General features: G+C 42.7%; 1 protein-coding gene and 1 non-coding gene across 8 annotated transcripts in view; one reads left to right on the forward strand and one right to left on the reverse strand.

Annotated features, from left to right (window-relative positions):
• LOC126365733 (multiple PDZ domain protein) overlaps nucleotides 1–16,616 on the reverse strand; it is a 2,074,088-nt gene that overhangs the window by 1,468,423 nt on the left and 589,049 nt on the right. The window lies entirely within an intron of this gene.
• Trnas-cga (transfer RNA serine (anticodon CGA)) lies at nucleotides 3,591–3,665 on the forward strand. Its single transcript has one exon. It is a non-coding gene; the product is annotated as a tRNA-Ser (tRNA).

Raw genomic sequence — 16,616 nt, forward strand, 5'->3', positions numbered from 1 at the left:
TGTAACGTTTTTAGGTGCAAAACTTGCAAGTAAAGTGCGGCAGACTGTTAATATAACAATGAATGTAAAATACCTGCGCGAGAGATAAATACTCTGGAATTTAAGCATCTCCGTGCGAACTCGATAACAAAGATATACAGACTGTATTACGCTACGGCAAAGAGATAACTATTCCATGTTGGACATTAGAAGGGAGAAGCTCTGTGTCGGACTGAATGGAGATTGTTGGAAGCCGCCATTAAGGCAGTAATGTATATTTTATGGTACTGAAGAAAATAAATACTTATAAAAGCACAAAAGGAGTATCAGGTGTGTAGATTCATAACCCTTAATCATTTCAAAAGAAATATTCAGTGATTATAAAAACGAATGTCGTTCGGAAGTGTTGTGTGATTTGATGGTGCGAACCTGCAGTTCTACACGGGATTCGTCGAGAATATTTCTCCGAAGACCTAAACAATTTCACGAACTAAAGTTGTACGCCACATTCCATACAGATGACACAGCATAGCACTTGGCTGTACCGATCGACTTCCGTAGAGCGAAAAATTATCTTTAGCGATTTCAGGTGGAGATGTTCCAGCAAGGAGACCCAACGAGATCTGCTGCTGCGAAACGCATATGGTATTACCGTATATGGAGAACAGTAAGCAATATAGACTTCATAACCACCACAAACATAATTAAAAGGACTCAAATAAAAGGAAAAAAACAGTAAAAAGGAATCGCTAAATCAAACCATAAATAAAAACTCTTTAATAAAACGCTCATTAAATAATAGAATAAAAATAAGAACTTTAAACTAGACGATGGTAAATCAACATGTAGGCAGTTATTCTCCGGTGGTTATTCCGTCTACGGAGTAAGGTTCAGGTAATTACTCTCCGACGAAAAGGTGGAGCGTGGATTGTAACGCGAGTGGAGAGGATAATGGGTCACACTGAATGGTCCGAATTTATAGCGTAGCATATGTGCGACCGTGTTCTAGCATCGTTCCGAGAGTATTTCGACAGCTTTATTGCGATCGATTTGTGGCTCTGTCCACCGCGCCGACAGCTGTCCATCGCCGTCGTTCATTGCGTTAGTGCTTTATTCGGCCGTTTCTTTCGCTGGAGCGCCTCTTGATCGAACCGGGGCGAGTTGGGAGCCCAGCAAATACAATTCATAGCACAAGAGTATCTCAGTTAAAGTTGGAATGAGGACACGCTGTAACAATGGCTGAGCAAATTTAAAAAAAAATAATAAAAATAAAAAAAACGGCGTGCACGTCAAAACAAAAATATCCTCTGTTTTATCTTATCTCTTTGTCTCATCTTTAATTTAGAATTATATGTTGCATCTCGTTGAAGCCATTCCAGAAGTCTGAAAGCCCTGATTAAATGAAGGGATACAACACCAGAATTCGTTAGGATTTTTGAATGTTTGTAAAAGTGAGCTATGGAGAATCTGCCGATCCCTGAATATAATCTGACAAACAAAGCGATTTCTCTAACTAAGCAAATATTTATCCCGACTGTTTTTGTCTCTCAACTGTTTCCATACGCTGGGACAGGGTCCCTCAAAATGGATCAACTCAGAGGTAGTCGACCAATAGATTAATATAGACGTGTTTGTTAGTCCTCAAATGAGAAAAACTACTTTAAAATATAACCACTTAAGCACATTCAAACTAGCTGCGGTGTGAAAAAAGTTGCAATTACACCAGTATCGCGGGCTTTTGCAATTTGTTCTTCAGTTTCTCTCACTGAGTCCCAACAAGTGTTCTGCGGTACTCTAAGCTTTGCTGAACTCCTGTTTGGGAACCGCTGCTCCGCACGAACAATGATGGGAAACACCGAGTTCTGCACACTGTAATTTTCGCGACCATCTTATTTGCGTGTAAATTAAAAGTAGCACAGTTTAAACGTATGCTCTCATACTTCATTAGTGATCAATTTAGCATACATAGAAATCTCAAGGATTCACTATTTACTAACAAACGGAACGAACTCCACTCTGATTTGATTTTGTTCAGGAGAGATCAAGGACACTGTCATCTGCGTTATATATATATTTCAAGAAATGAGCATACAAAGGAGTGTCTGTAATTTAGAGTCACAGTCATTTATTCTTTATTACAAGTCAGCAATTAAATTTCGGAAACGTCAATACTAGCAATGGTCTACGAGTTAGGATGTGAAATTATGAGCGACACAAACTCGTTTAAAATTAAATATCGAAAAGTCCTACATCGATCCAGCGCTAGCTGTAATAAATTACTTGATCTCTTAGAGACTGTGTTTCGTTTCTCGGAAGCGGCTTGAAAACATAATTGTTCATCGAGTACAACTTGACGTACTTAGATAACATAACAACGAAACGTTTTCGCTTTTTTGTCACGAAGACATCGCGTGATTGCGAAACTACATATTAAGCATAAAAACAGGAAACTTGAATGTCTAAATTACAATAAGATTTTATGCGAGTTTATAATTAGCACTCTCTCAACTAAAATTATGAAAAAACTTAGGAACCATGCAACTGTTTTACTTACAATGTAATTTGTTACGAAGTTCATTATCCATACGGACCCACAGCTCCTCTCTACATCTTCGTGTAAAGATTTGCAGAAACAAATACGACAAGTTGACTTCGATTAATTTTTTAAAGGCGAGTGGTCGCAATTATTTCTGAAAATCTTTATTCATCGCAGTCGCAGTGTTCTAAATCCATAATGGATAAAAGTTTTATTCTTGTATAACTTTCTCAGAGCTATCAAATCTCTTCCTACCTAAGAAATTACCCTCATTTTCAGCAGGGATCAGAGGCTCTAAAACTGCCGCGTAATGAATAGCCTGTCACTTCAGATGTGGTCGGACGTCAATGTAACTTGGTACATGCACACACCATCGGTCGGTATGTAAGCGATCAGATGTGCAATACCGCGTATGTAATGTGCGTTAACGGCGTCAGATGTTGAGTGACCTCTGTAAAGGATACGGAGATGCTGTGCACTCGTGTAAGACAATGTTATCTGCACCTGACAGACGCTGAAGGCACCGTCACGGATGATCGAATCGTACAATATCCAGATTTGTGGCGGAATGGGATGTGCCAGTATAGTCCTATGCTGGACTGCGTAGGAACGTGAGTGCAGGCATACCCGCCGTCGTCAAGGTTTCGGTACGCCAGGTTCGGGAAGCGCTAGGAACTATCGTCTTATTGTTCACCATAGGGGTTTTTCCGAGACTAATCCTCCCCATTCTTTTCTTGGAAACTACAATTGGTACGGAATGCATAATAACACAGTTAAATAGAGCAAGATTTCAGCTACATACTGGTATATCTTGCGGAGTGTGCGCGAGTTCGAGTCTCGGTCGGGCACACAGTTTTAATCTGCCAGGAAGTTTCATATCAGCGCACACTCCGCTGCAGAGTGAAAATCTCATTCTGGAAACATCCCCCAGGCTGTGGCTAAGCCATGTCTCCGCAATATCCTTTCTTTCAGGAGTGCTAGTTCTGCATGGTTCGCAGGAGAGCTTCTGTAAAGTTTGGGAGGTAGGAGACGAGGTACTGGCAGAAGTACAGCTGTGGTTACCGGCCGTGAGTCGTGCTTCGGTAGCTCAGTTGGTAGAGCACTTGCCCGCGAAAGGCAAAGGTCCCGAGTTCGAGTCTCGGTCGGGCACACAGTTTTAATCTGCCAGGAAGTTTCATATCAGCACACACTCCGCTGCAGAGTGAGAATCTCATTCTGGAAACATCCCCCAGGCTGTGGCTACGCAATGTCTCCGCAATATCCTTTCTTTCAGGAGTGCTAGATCTGCATGGTTCGCAGGAGAGCTTCTGTAAATTTTTTAAGGTAGGAGACGAGGTACTGGCGGAAGTAAAGCTGTGAGTACCGGCCGTGAGTCGTGCTTCGGTAGCTCAGTTGATAGAGCACTTGCACGCGAAAGGCAAAGGTCCCGAGTTCGAGTCTCGGTCGGGCACACAGTTTTAATCTGCCAGGAAGTTTGTCTTAAATGAGGATTATACGGTTGATGTGGTAGAACAGTCCAGCTAATTTTAGCAACTGGTTCCATGGTCGCAGAGCTGTTGTGGGGCCTTACATTATCGTGTTTTACACACAAGTTCGTCTTTTTCTCTGAGAGTATTCTGGAAATTCAGACTTTCAGCGTAGTCAGCGTCGTCATGCAGTGTTTACGATTCGACAGTTGCTTTAGGCTCCAAGACGTCCAAAAGAACCAAACCCTGCGTGTGATAGAATACTCTACACATTATTTTGTCTGCAGATGGCTGCATCTGGAACTTCTCAAATGTTGGGGAATTCGCGTGTCACCGCTCTATCGACTGTCTTTTGGATTTTGGCTCCTAGTGTTGTTATCACGTCTCATCTCCTGTAATGATGGTGTTCAGAAAACGTTCATCTTACACCATGTATATGTCACGACAAACTTCCATGCAACGTTCAGTCTCTCTCTTTCTTTCTTTTTCTTTTAGGGGCCCGTCTCACACATGTTTTATGATAACCAAGGCCGTGTAATAACCTTGTCTAGGACATTACAGACGACGTTCAGCTGTGCACATAATTCCTTGATCGTAATTTCTCCATCACCACAAATGAGACTCTGTTCATCATGAAGGATGGCAGCTGAGCACCGTCGACTAAGACGTGGCTACTCGTGGACACCTTTGCACTACTGAAACGGAATCGCCATCGCCTCACATTAATCATGTCTATTTTATCGCCTCCATGCACCTTTAGCAAGCGAAGAAGGATTTGAACCGAGCCAATTTCTTCAAGCAGATGACGATTTCAGTGACACATCTCCTTGGTATACGCACCTCGGTGTCACATGCAATATAGGAACGCGCTCCTACTGCTGCTACCAGTCTCTGTGAAACGAAACCTACGGGACACTGGAAGGAAGGCTCAAAAATGTCTACTGCACCTACATAATCTGGCCCGTACATTCGAAGTCAACACAAAAAAACGGAAGCATTAGTTTCGAACTTACCCACATTCCATAGCCTGACGTCCAGGCTTTCCATTCATCGCCATCTAAGCCACATGAAGCTTCTCTCTAGCCTTGTGGTTCTAAACTGGGCGCCGCGAAAATATTCCAGTATGTCATGTCCTGCAGTAGTAATGAATACATGATGAACGAATAAAACTACCTTGTCTTACCAAAGGTTCATTCTCCGTCACAAGCAATGGACAGTAAACCTTTCACAATGCCAGCCACTCGTGCTGGCGAAACGTCAGGGAAATCCTTAAACGAACGTTGGCGATCCGGCGCTATGGTACGTCTCACGTATTTCTTGTCGAAGTAACAACGAATACGTGTGTAATGGAAAGGCCGGTCGCTTACTTTCGTTTAGCTTTCCTGCACTGTGGCATATTGGCTAAGGGAACTGACAAGGAATGTGCAGGATGTGACATCCAAAGTGAGACAAAGACTGTCAACGCATTATTTCGTAGGTTCAAATTACGGCAAGATATGTACACACTTACTTAAAAGTTAACAATACTGGAGCTTTCGATGCAGAGACGCAACACCCATAACTTGAAATTGAGGAAGTTTGCAGCTACTAGAAAAAAATTACGACTATGGAAAGGGTAAATTAATGAAGGCGGTATCGATATATGTTTACATGTCGCACTAACTTTTAATCTGGATGAAGTTGACTTGCATTGCAGTACTAACCATTTTTAATGCCATCTATCACAGCTTATCAATTTGTTCAAAACAATATTTTCAATAATGTAACATCAACAAACTAGAACACAGTCCATTCGGAGTCAAAGCTCCATCTGCACTTACGACTGAAAAAGGAGAGGAAAATCTTAATTGGGTTTCTTTCTGCAGTACATTAAAGGAAAAATTTATCAACATGGAAGTAGCTTTTTGGATATCAGTAAAAGATGAAATCCTGTTACAGTGAAGCCAAACGAACATTAATTCGATTTAGAACAACCTATCGGTGTCAAGCTGGCTTTTCGGTGAGCGAAAAGTAACGTGAAACATGGAACGGTGATGGCAGTATTCCCATTTTGATTCCCGGTATTGACAAAAATGTGTAGTCAACAAAGGGTACATTAACTATATCAAAGAAAAAATCTGTTTAATATTTTGTTCAAGATGTGAAATTAAGTCTTTTATTTCTTTATTACATCTTCAGTCTAAACTAATCGCATCAGTTGCGTTAAATACTTCAGTGTTGTGAGATAGGACCCACGGAAATATTCTGAGATGTTAATGGCATTGGGAACCAGAAAAAGAGAACTACTGGCAGCTCACTCCGACGCAAACGGATGATACAGCTGAAATCCGTTTTATTACATAAATGACCCGACGGGAGCAAGGAAGGCGAGGGTGGAAGTCCGTGTTGTGGGTCTATTCAGCAGAGGGCAATATCAGTCTCCGCTCGCAACAGAATCACCGGGTCACGAACGGCTCAATCCGAAACGTGAGATGAATTGAGCTTTGTCTGCGCGCTCCTCACGGCCCGCGCTCCGCCGTCGCCTCCAGATTATTAACTGCGCGAAACACTCTCCGCGAACGGTTTGCCGTTGCTCACATAGAATGGAAGCTGGATACAGAGAAGTAGGTTAGACGGTAAGGCGTCCAGGTTAATGCCGTGTCGCTTGACTTCCGGAGAGCGTTCGGTACAGTTCTGCACTGTCGCCTAACGATCAGCGCGTGGAATATTAGACCAGCTGTGTGACTGGTTTGAAGAGTTTCTGACATACAGAACACAGCACGTCATTCTCAACGGTCGGAAATCTTCAGACGTAAAAGTAATTTCGGGCATGCCCCAAGGCAGTGTTATAGGACCCATTACTCTTCGCCATATATGGTGATCAGAAACAGTCTGAAACCTTTGTCGGGGTGCTGCAGGGTAAAATGTGCCGAGAAATAGTTGTTAAGAAAAAAATTTGTACGATGCCGTGTCAGAGTTAATTAGCATTGAATTTAGCCAGTCAGGCCATCGGGCGCAAATTCAAGCTACCCGCCTGAGACGGTGTTGCCAAACGTTTTCTTCGGTTGGTTTCCTGAAAGCGAACAAAGAGCTATTAAAAAAAAAAAAATTGGACGTAGGACGGTATTAAGGATCGAATCCGAGACAGAGGCTGAACAGTCTCCGGCGCCATCAATTACGCTACGAGAACAAGTAATTGTATTTGGCGGACCGCTTGAGTTGGAGTTTAGCCATGCAGAGAAATGAAGCGTTGACAATAAACAGTACGGACGAGAAGAGGATAGATCTGAAAAGTGGCGCTACAGAAAGCGCTGCAGACCGGCTGGGTAGATTGAATAACAGATGAAGACGTGCGGAATTTAACACTCGAGAGAAGAGCTACAGGGCATAACTTGACATAAAGGCGGAACAGGTTGACAGGATACATCTTGAGGTACATGGAATCAGTAACTTGGTAACGGATGGAGCTGCGAGGATGTAGACATTAGAGGGACGCCACGGCTTGAATACATAGCCGATTCAAATAGCTGTAGGTTGCTGCAGTTATGAAGAGAGTAAAGGAGCTCGCAAAAGGTCGACTGCATCGCAGAGAGCTGCATCAAACCGCATTTTCAGACTGAAGGCATATACTACAATCGGATCCAGTTTCCCGTTTACTTTAATGGTTTTTGGAAGATATGTTTTGGCTAAATGGCTAAGTGCATTATTCCTAGATTTCTTAAAAAAACAGTCGAATGGCCTTAAGTAGTCCTCTTCATTGTGGATTTCCTTAAAGATAAATTTGAAAATAGGACTCAATTTGTGCAACAGCATCTATTAAAATTATAAAACTTTTATCCGGAACCGCTCGACTGCTACGGTCGCAGGTTCGAATCCTGCCTCGGGCATGGATGTGTGTGATGTCCTTAGGTTAGTTAGGTTTAAGTAGTTCTAAGTTCTAGGGGACTGATTACCAGAGTAGTTAAGTCCCATAGTGCTCGGAGCCATTTAAAACTTTTAATACTAGAGGCCGTTTCATAGTAATTAAAAGTAGCTGCTGTTAATAAGAAAAATATTTATGTCACGTACAACAGAGGGAGTAGTATAGTTTTTGTTTCTGTCCTGTTCCTCGTATTTCTCTTTTAAATGTTTTTTAGTTTACATAAAATACGCTTCGTCGATACGATAAAAAAACTCTGAAACGGATACACTGCAAATGGAGCGACAACGGAGCAGATTATAGCGCAAAAAAGTGTGATGTACGATTCAAATGATACCAGAAAATAATAACAATAGTAACAGTAATAATAATAATAATAATAATAATAATAATAATAATAATAATAATATAACAAGAGAGGATATTATAAAAACAAGCATTTTAATTGAAAACGCGATGAACTGCGCCAACTGAGCTGGATGTCTGATATCCCGTGAAAGCTGATATATATATTTTCTCAGATCTTGTTGCTGCAAACAAACTGTATTTCTATGTACCGTACGCAAAGAGTGGATAATTTTACAGTTCACTGAGAATCGTCTGAGCTAGTTTAGCCCTCACAGGCAAGAAAACGAGTAATACTGCACTAGTTTCGTTTCAAACCACACCAGCTTGTAGCGATTCGGCGTCAGCCAGGAACACGCTCACGTATGACTGTACTGGAGGTGGGTTGACGTTATTAAGCAACAGCAGCAATTTTCTTCGACCTCCAGACAATGAAAACCGTATTCCTTTCGGTCATCGGAGAGACTATTTCTGAACAGCTATTCTACAAAATTTTTAAATAAAAGAAATCACAACTGCCTGGAGAATAGTTTTGCGAACCTAGAGGAAAACTTGACGAAATACGGTATTCCGCAGATCCAGAATCATACTTCTTGAGTAGACCATAACAAGCACTTTCAGTTTTGTAAGTTTTCTTCCACGTTTGTAAAAATTCACCTATGAAATCAAGCTGCCTTGAAATACTCATATTATGACTGCAGCCAAATTTCAGAAATTTCTACTATACTGTTCTAGTACACTTCTGTAACTAGAAGACCCAATGGGTTGAAAAAATATACACTGTGCAACGGAAGCAGTTAAAAAAAGTGAGGGGGTGAAGCACGGTCTATGGAATTCTATGGACACTGATTACGATAAAGTCTTGGTTTACGAGCCGCGTTGGTGTTGTAAATGCTTGCAATTATATTCCTTCAGACGTTCACACGGTGTAAAAGGGCTGGAAGCAAAAATATGAAAGCCTGGGTAGCAGCAGCACATAATAAGAAGATAAGTCACAATGTCATCAAAGGTTACAGCTATGTGTAATTAATATTGATACTAATACGCTTCAGCATGAAACAAAGTGGAATTAAGGAGTTGCTGAAGAGACTGATGTTGAGGGACGTAGTTGGAGAATTGCTGTAGGGGACTTGTGACACAAATTGCTAATAACCGTTAGTGGTGCGGGCCGTTTCCGGTCAGTGAATTGTACTTCGAGCTCAGTAAACAGTAATATGTTAAGGCTTGGTGAAAGCCTTTGTGATGTTTCCGGCCAGAATTTCGTATAAAACCACGTGGCAGCAATTTAATGATTTAATATGAACTATAACTGTTTCACTGCTTTAGTTTTCAGACAGTCATCTACTTATCTTTATTCGATAAATGTTAGTTTAAGGCCAAGTTTGCTGATGAATTTCTTCATTATTTACGAAAACCTTTATTTAGAACAAACATTGCTCTTACAGAAATTGAAAATTTTGCTGTTCTGAAACGGAAAAAAGCAATGTCATGTGGCTATAACACCAATGAGTCACAGCTTAAATCAATCAATTCATATAGATACCTGGTTGTAACCGTTTCTGGGCGGGGGGGGGGGGGGGGGGGGGAGATAGATTGATGACATAGGCTGAGTCGCAGGTAAAGCAGGTGGCGCTTTTCAAATCAAATGGGACTTAACATCTGAGGTCATCAGTCCCCTAGACTTTGACCTACTTAAACCTAAGTAACTTAAGGACATCACACACATCCATGCCCGAGGCAGGATTCAAACCTGCGACCGCAGCAGCAGCGCGGTTCCGGACTGAAGCGGCTAGAACCGCCCGGCCATTGGGGCCGGCGCGCTTTTCAGTTCAATGGTAGTCTTGCGACCATACTAGAATACTGCTCAGGTCTGTGTGACATTTACCAAACAGGACCAGCAGGGGATATTGAACGTTTACAAATACAGGCAGCACGTTTGATAAAATATTTGTTTCACCGAAGGGAAAAATGTCTCGGAGATGGTGAAAGTCCTCAACTTGCATAAAAAGACATAAAGCAGGCGAAGAAGGACTTTATTGATCACTAAGTATGCATGACGCGTTTCGGAATTATTTCCATCTTCAGAAATCCTGATGCAAAGGTAACTCAATGACAAGAGCGGTATCAGCTGTGCACGTAACATGCAATGACAGACTACCTACGTAATATAGGTAGTCAGTCATCTCGTGTTACGTGCACAACTGGTAAAGCTATTGTCTTTGATCTACCTTTGCAGATGGAAATCTGAACGTGGAAATAATTTCGAAATGCGTATTACTTACTATGTGATGAAAAAAGTCATTCTTCATCTGCAGCATCACTTTTTATGCTATCTATTCGGCTCAATTACAGATCTACGCATATTTACTAGAATGGTCGCTAGCCTCTTAGGTGACTTTATGTCACACCTACATTATCATTTAACTTTCGCGCACTAAGACATTTCAGCAGTCATTCTTCTCGCGCTCCATACGGGATTTGAAGAGGGAGGAACCCTAACACGTAATACAGAGGTAGTAAGGAACACACTGATTTAGATAGAATGCCAAGCAGCATCCTGAGTCGTCAGCAGTCCCGCACAGGTGTCACGATAATCTTGCGATTAGTGGAAACCGTTGCCACACGAGAGCGTGAAACAGGACGACCTGCGTGTTTGACGCCAAATTACCTTAAAGAAAGCACGCAGGCTCAGTGACGCGAAGGCTGAATGAAGCTCAGCTTTAGCAGCGACAAGCGGGAAGACGAAAGGCGGCTCACCGACCCCTGCGCGTTGCAGGGAGTAAAGCCCTGAATAAGTCATCCAATTCCATCAGTGAGAAATAAAGGGGCCGCGCCGAAACATCAGACAAAGGGACGCCGCTGGCTGGGGCACTTTTTTCTTTTTTTCTGCCGCAGGCGCGGTGGTCGCGGCGAGGGAACTGTCGGCTCTTTAATTATGGATGCAAGCACATCGATCCGAACCGCGCCGGACGCTGGAAAGCCTCTTAAAGACGAGGAAGCTCGTTAAACACTAATGGCGATCTTTCATAAAGTAAAGGAACCGAAGGCTGGTGCGTCCGCAGTGCACAGTCGCTTGCACCTCCCTCGGGTGGCGCCGCTCGTGCGTTAATAACCCAACCACCGGGCCGTGTAACACGCTCCCCTTGCTAATCACGTATTCCTGCGTAGGAACACGCGAGATATGCTGGCGCCAGTAAAACTGCAAACACACGGGTCTGTGTACTGTCCATCACGATGAATCTTTTATTTTCTTCGGGTAATCTGATGTCCCGTGGGAGACGTCTGTTCACGTGAGGATCCAAGAGGGTGAAAAATATCATGATCCTTAAAAAAAAAAATTACTAAAGGCTTTGGCAAATCAAGGATAGAATGTAGCAATATTAAGAAACGGAAGTTCTGTTCAGCTTTTTCCAAAGCTGTTTCACAGAGGAAGACTGCACTGTAGTTCCTTCTCTAGATTGTCGCACAGATGACAAAATGGTAGATATCGAAATAGACGACAGAGGGATAGAGAAACAATTAACATCGCTCAAAAGAGGAAAGGCCGCTGGACCTGATGGGATACCAGTTCGATTTTACATAGAGTACGCGAAGGAACTTGCCCCCCTTCTTGCAGCGGTGTACCGTAGGTCTCTAGAAGAGCGTAGCGTTCAAAGGATTGGAAAAGGGCACAGATCATCCCCGTTTTCAAGAAGGGACGTCGAACAGATGTGCAGAACTACAGACCTTTGTCTCTAACGTCTATCAGTTGTAGAATTTTGGAACATGTGTTATGTTCGAGTATAATGACTTTTCTGGAGACTAGAAATCTACTCTGTAGGAATCAGCATGTGTTTCGAAAAAGAAGATCGTGTGAAACCCAGCTCGCGCTATTCGTCCACGAGACTCAGATGGCCATAGACAATGGTTCCCAGGTAGATGCTGTGTTTCTTGACTTCCGCAAGGCGTTCGATACAGTTCCCCACAGTCGTTTAATGAACAAAGCAAGAGCATATGGACTATCAGACCAATTGTGTTATTGCATTGAACAGTTCCTAGATAACAGAACGCAGCATGTCATTCTCAATGGAGAGAAGTCTTCCGAAGTAAGAGTGATTTCATGTGTGGGGAGTGTTGTAGGACCGTTGCTGTTCACAATGTACATAAATGGCCTTGAGGATGACATCGGAATTTCACTGAGGCTATTTGCGGGTGATGATGTGGTAAATCAAGAGGTTGTAACAATGGAAAATTGTACTGAAGTGCAGGAGGATCTGCAGCGAATTGATGCGAACTGGTCTGCAACTGTTTTGGCTGTCATCCTTTATCGTGAAGAATTTCAACAGTTGCTGTTTCAGCCATGTTTAAAATCATGAGATATGAAACGCAACGATCACACAAACTCATTCGCAGCTAAAGCAAGTGGGAGACGTCTATTCATCGGTACAAAAATGGGGAAATGCAATCAGCGTACTAAGGAGATTGACTCTTGCGACTCATCATAGAATATTACTCAGGTGTGTGGGGTCCGTACCAATTAAGACTAACGGATATTATCACGGAGACGCCGAATAAACTGAGCTGGCAGACGATTGAAGACAGATGCAAACTATACCGACAAAAGCCTACCTACAAGGTTTCAAGAACCAGCCTTAAACGATGACTGTAGGAATACACTGCAACCCACTATGTATCGTTCCCGTAGCGACCGTAAGGGCAAGATTAGACTGATTACAACGCTCTCCCTACTAGAATAGAACGGGAAGAAGCCGTTGTAACTGGTGTACTGGGAAGACCCTCTGCCACGCATTTCACAGCGGACTGCAGAGTATGGATGTAGATGTTGTTCATCGATCGTTTCGCGAGATACATTTGTCTCACTGGAAATTTCTAATCTATATCGTGTCCTCATTTTTTAGTAGTTTATCTACGTATGTATACAAGAAGATTGATATCTCAGAACATAACTGAATGGAAAAATGATATCTTCCGTTTCGAATCCTTGTATAGGATTCTAAAGGCATTCGTTCACCGTTTCAGAACGGTCTACAGAATTCTGTTCGACTAAATTTTGAGAAAATTGCATAGGCGTGTGGCCAAAGGAGTCAGAAAACTGTGGAATTGACAGTAAGTTCCTTCAAGATAGAACCCACCACGTCACTCTTAGCTGAACAGAATCGACAGATGTAAAGGTAATTTCAGGAGTACGCCCAGTAAGTGATAAGACCGTCAGTGTTTACAATATGTAATAATGACGAAATTTTATGAGTACACCAAGGAAGTAATAGGACAGCTAGTGTTTACAATACGCATTAATGATGTAGTGGACAACGTTGGGACTTCCATGAGACAGTTCACAGATAATGTGGGTGTCTACAAGAAGACAGCAAAGTCAGACGACTGCAGTCAACAGCGGGAATGCTTGCAGAGAATTGATGATTGGTGCAAGGAATTCCAATTGACACTGTGTAATGTACTGCGTGTAGTTGGCGAAGATATCTACTGCTGTACGACTAACACTATTGGTAACAGATCAATGTAAACAGAAACTAAGGTAAATATCTTGGAGTATCTGTGCGGTCCGACCTTAAATGGAATGGCCACGCCGGCCGAGGTGGCCGAGCGGTTCTAGGCGCTTCAGTCCGGAACCGCGCGACCGCTACGGTCGCAGGTTCGAATCCTGCCTCGGGCATGGATGTGTGTGATGTCCTTAGGTTAGTTAGGTTTAAGTAGTTCAAAGTAGTTCTAAGTTCTAGGGGACTGATGACCTCAGATGTTAAGTCCCATAGTGCTCAGAGCCATTTGAACAGCCAAAACACAGACATCTATAACCACGGTCTTAATTAAGTCGTACATCTTCAGCAAATCCGTGTCGCATTAAAAGGTGAATATGTAGACAAAGACCACTACCATTACCAGATTTCATGATCATGATAATTAAAATCTCATGACAACCCCTCGGATAAGAAATATATACCATAATGTATTTACTGTGATTTAGTATGTGTTAGCGTCACTCGGTAGTACGTTGCCGATAACAGTCGTTGGTGAACATTTGTGGTCTGCAATGACTTGAAGAAAGGACAGCACCGCAACACCCCATACTGCGGACAGGTTGGGCGCTTTCTGATATTACTCTTAAATTTATTTTGTTAGGGAATTAAGTTATAAATTAACATAAAACACCTTTCCTCCCATTATGTTCTAGAGACGAGAGTGAGAGGGGAATTATTTTTCATTCATTTTTATAGGTCTTATTTTGGGCCAGGTTAGTTTTAGTGTACCGCCTTTCAAACTGTAATTTTTGATGGCCAGTAATATGAGGGTAACCGTTAGAAAGGATCTATGGTTTGAAGAAGGGCGCGAAGACTAGGGTGTTACCTTTTCTGGAACGTAGTTGACAACCTAACAGTCTTGCAGAGTTCTCCAGAACTCGCTTGTCAGACGGACATGGCTTTTTATAGGAAGGCCGTTCTAGGGTTCCAATAGAAAATAATGCACACATTGCAGTTTATTTTCTTACTGGAACCGATTTTTTAAAGAGGACCCAACAGGCTAACTTAGACACTCTTCTGTCGGTGTGCTGAAGCAGTCAGCACCTAGTGTTCGCATCGCCAATGCCCATCACAGAACAACTTGTTGTAGACAACATGTTCGCGGAAGTCTGGCTCTCACGCCTCACACACTTGTAGGAGCAGTGAGACTTTTCTAAGTCGATTACGATGTTGCTATTCGCGAGACGTAAATCATCTACCCGATTCAGGTGAGCGGAAGACAACCGCCGACGAGACGCCAACCCTACACGGGAGGAATACGCTATAAGGCTCACTGCATGAAATGCATTGGCAATTGCGAATATGGACAACCATCTTTTGTAATTAAAAGAATTTCTTAATGGCAACTCCTTCTACTCATTAGATGAATTTTTGGATATAGTAAGTGGGTAATTTCCCAACCTAAACAAAAAAATTATTGAGTGTCATGTGATATTTTGTCTAATGTAATATCTTGTATAGACACCTTTTATTAACCTGACACGTTCCACTTCATTGCGAAGTGTCGTATTCATGATCTATGGAACAAGTACTAATCTAATCTGTATAATGGAATGACGACAGTCAAAATAATGCCGGTCTTGGACTCGAACCCGACTTTCCCGCATATCGCAAGCGGTCGCCTTTATCATTAGGCTATCCAACCGCGACCCTCGGCCAAATCCGAATTTCCGTATGTCGTCAACCAAGTGTCTACAACCTACACTCGAACATTTATTATGTATATTCCTGTATAGGGGAGACATTTTAATTGAAAGGCGCTTACCGGTTCTAAATACGATATTTCAGTGCCTGTTTTGTTCATAAGTACGATGTAATATTCCTTCGGACATGCATGCATGCATGCATGAAATGTATTCGCACTTGGGTATATGGACAACCATGAGCTGTGTAATGGAATGACGACAATGACAGTTTGTATCGGACCAGGACTCGAACCCACATTTACAGCTTATCGCGGGCGTTAGACACTTGACTGACGACATATAGAAGTTTGAATGTAGCTATGTGTCGTGCTCGGAATGACTACTGGTAAAGGCGAACACTCGCGACAAGCGGGAAATAAGCTTTCGAGTCTCGCTCCGGCACAGGTTTTGATTCTAGTCATTCCATTATGAAGCCAATAGTTGTCCATTACTCGCAACTGCGAATACATGAATGCGTGTACGAAGGAACATTGCATCGCACTACTCAACAATATAAGTGCTGCACGCTGTTGCTCTTTATTGTTAGTACACTACTGGCCATTAAAATTGCTACACCACGAAGATGACATGCTACAGACGCGAAATTTAACCGACAGGAATAAGATGCTGTGATATGCCAATGATTAGCTGTTCAGAGCATTCACACAAGGTTGGAGCCGGTGGCGACACCTGTAACGTGCTGACATGAGGAAAGTTTCCATCCAATTTCTCATACACAAACAGCAGTTGACCGGCGTTGCTTGGTGAAACTTTGCTGTGATGCCTCGTGTAAAGAGGAGAAATGCGTACCATTACGTCTCCGACTTTGATAAAGGTCGGATTGTAGCCTATCACGGTTGCGGTTTATCGTATCGCGACATTGCTGCTCGCGTTGGTCGAGATCCAATGACTGTTCGCAGAATATGGAATCGGTGGGTTCAGCAGGGTAATACGGAACGCCGCGCTGGATCCCAACGGCCTCGTATCACTAGCAGTCGAGATGACAGGCATCTTACTCGCATGGCTGTAACGGAGCGTGCAGCCTCGTCTCGATCCCTGAGTCAACAGATATGGACGTTTGCACAACAACCATCTGCACGAACAGTTCGACGACGTTTGCAGCAGCATGGACTATCAACTCCGAGACCATGGCTGCGTTTACCATTGACGCTG

This window comes from Schistocerca gregaria, chromosome 4 (assembly GCF_023897955.1).
Source record: "Schistocerca gregaria isolate iqSchGreg1 chromosome 4, iqSchGreg1.2, whole genome shotgun sequence".
Classification (NCBI taxonomy): domain Eukaryota; kingdom Metazoa; phylum Arthropoda; class Insecta; order Orthoptera; family Acrididae; genus Schistocerca; species Schistocerca gregaria.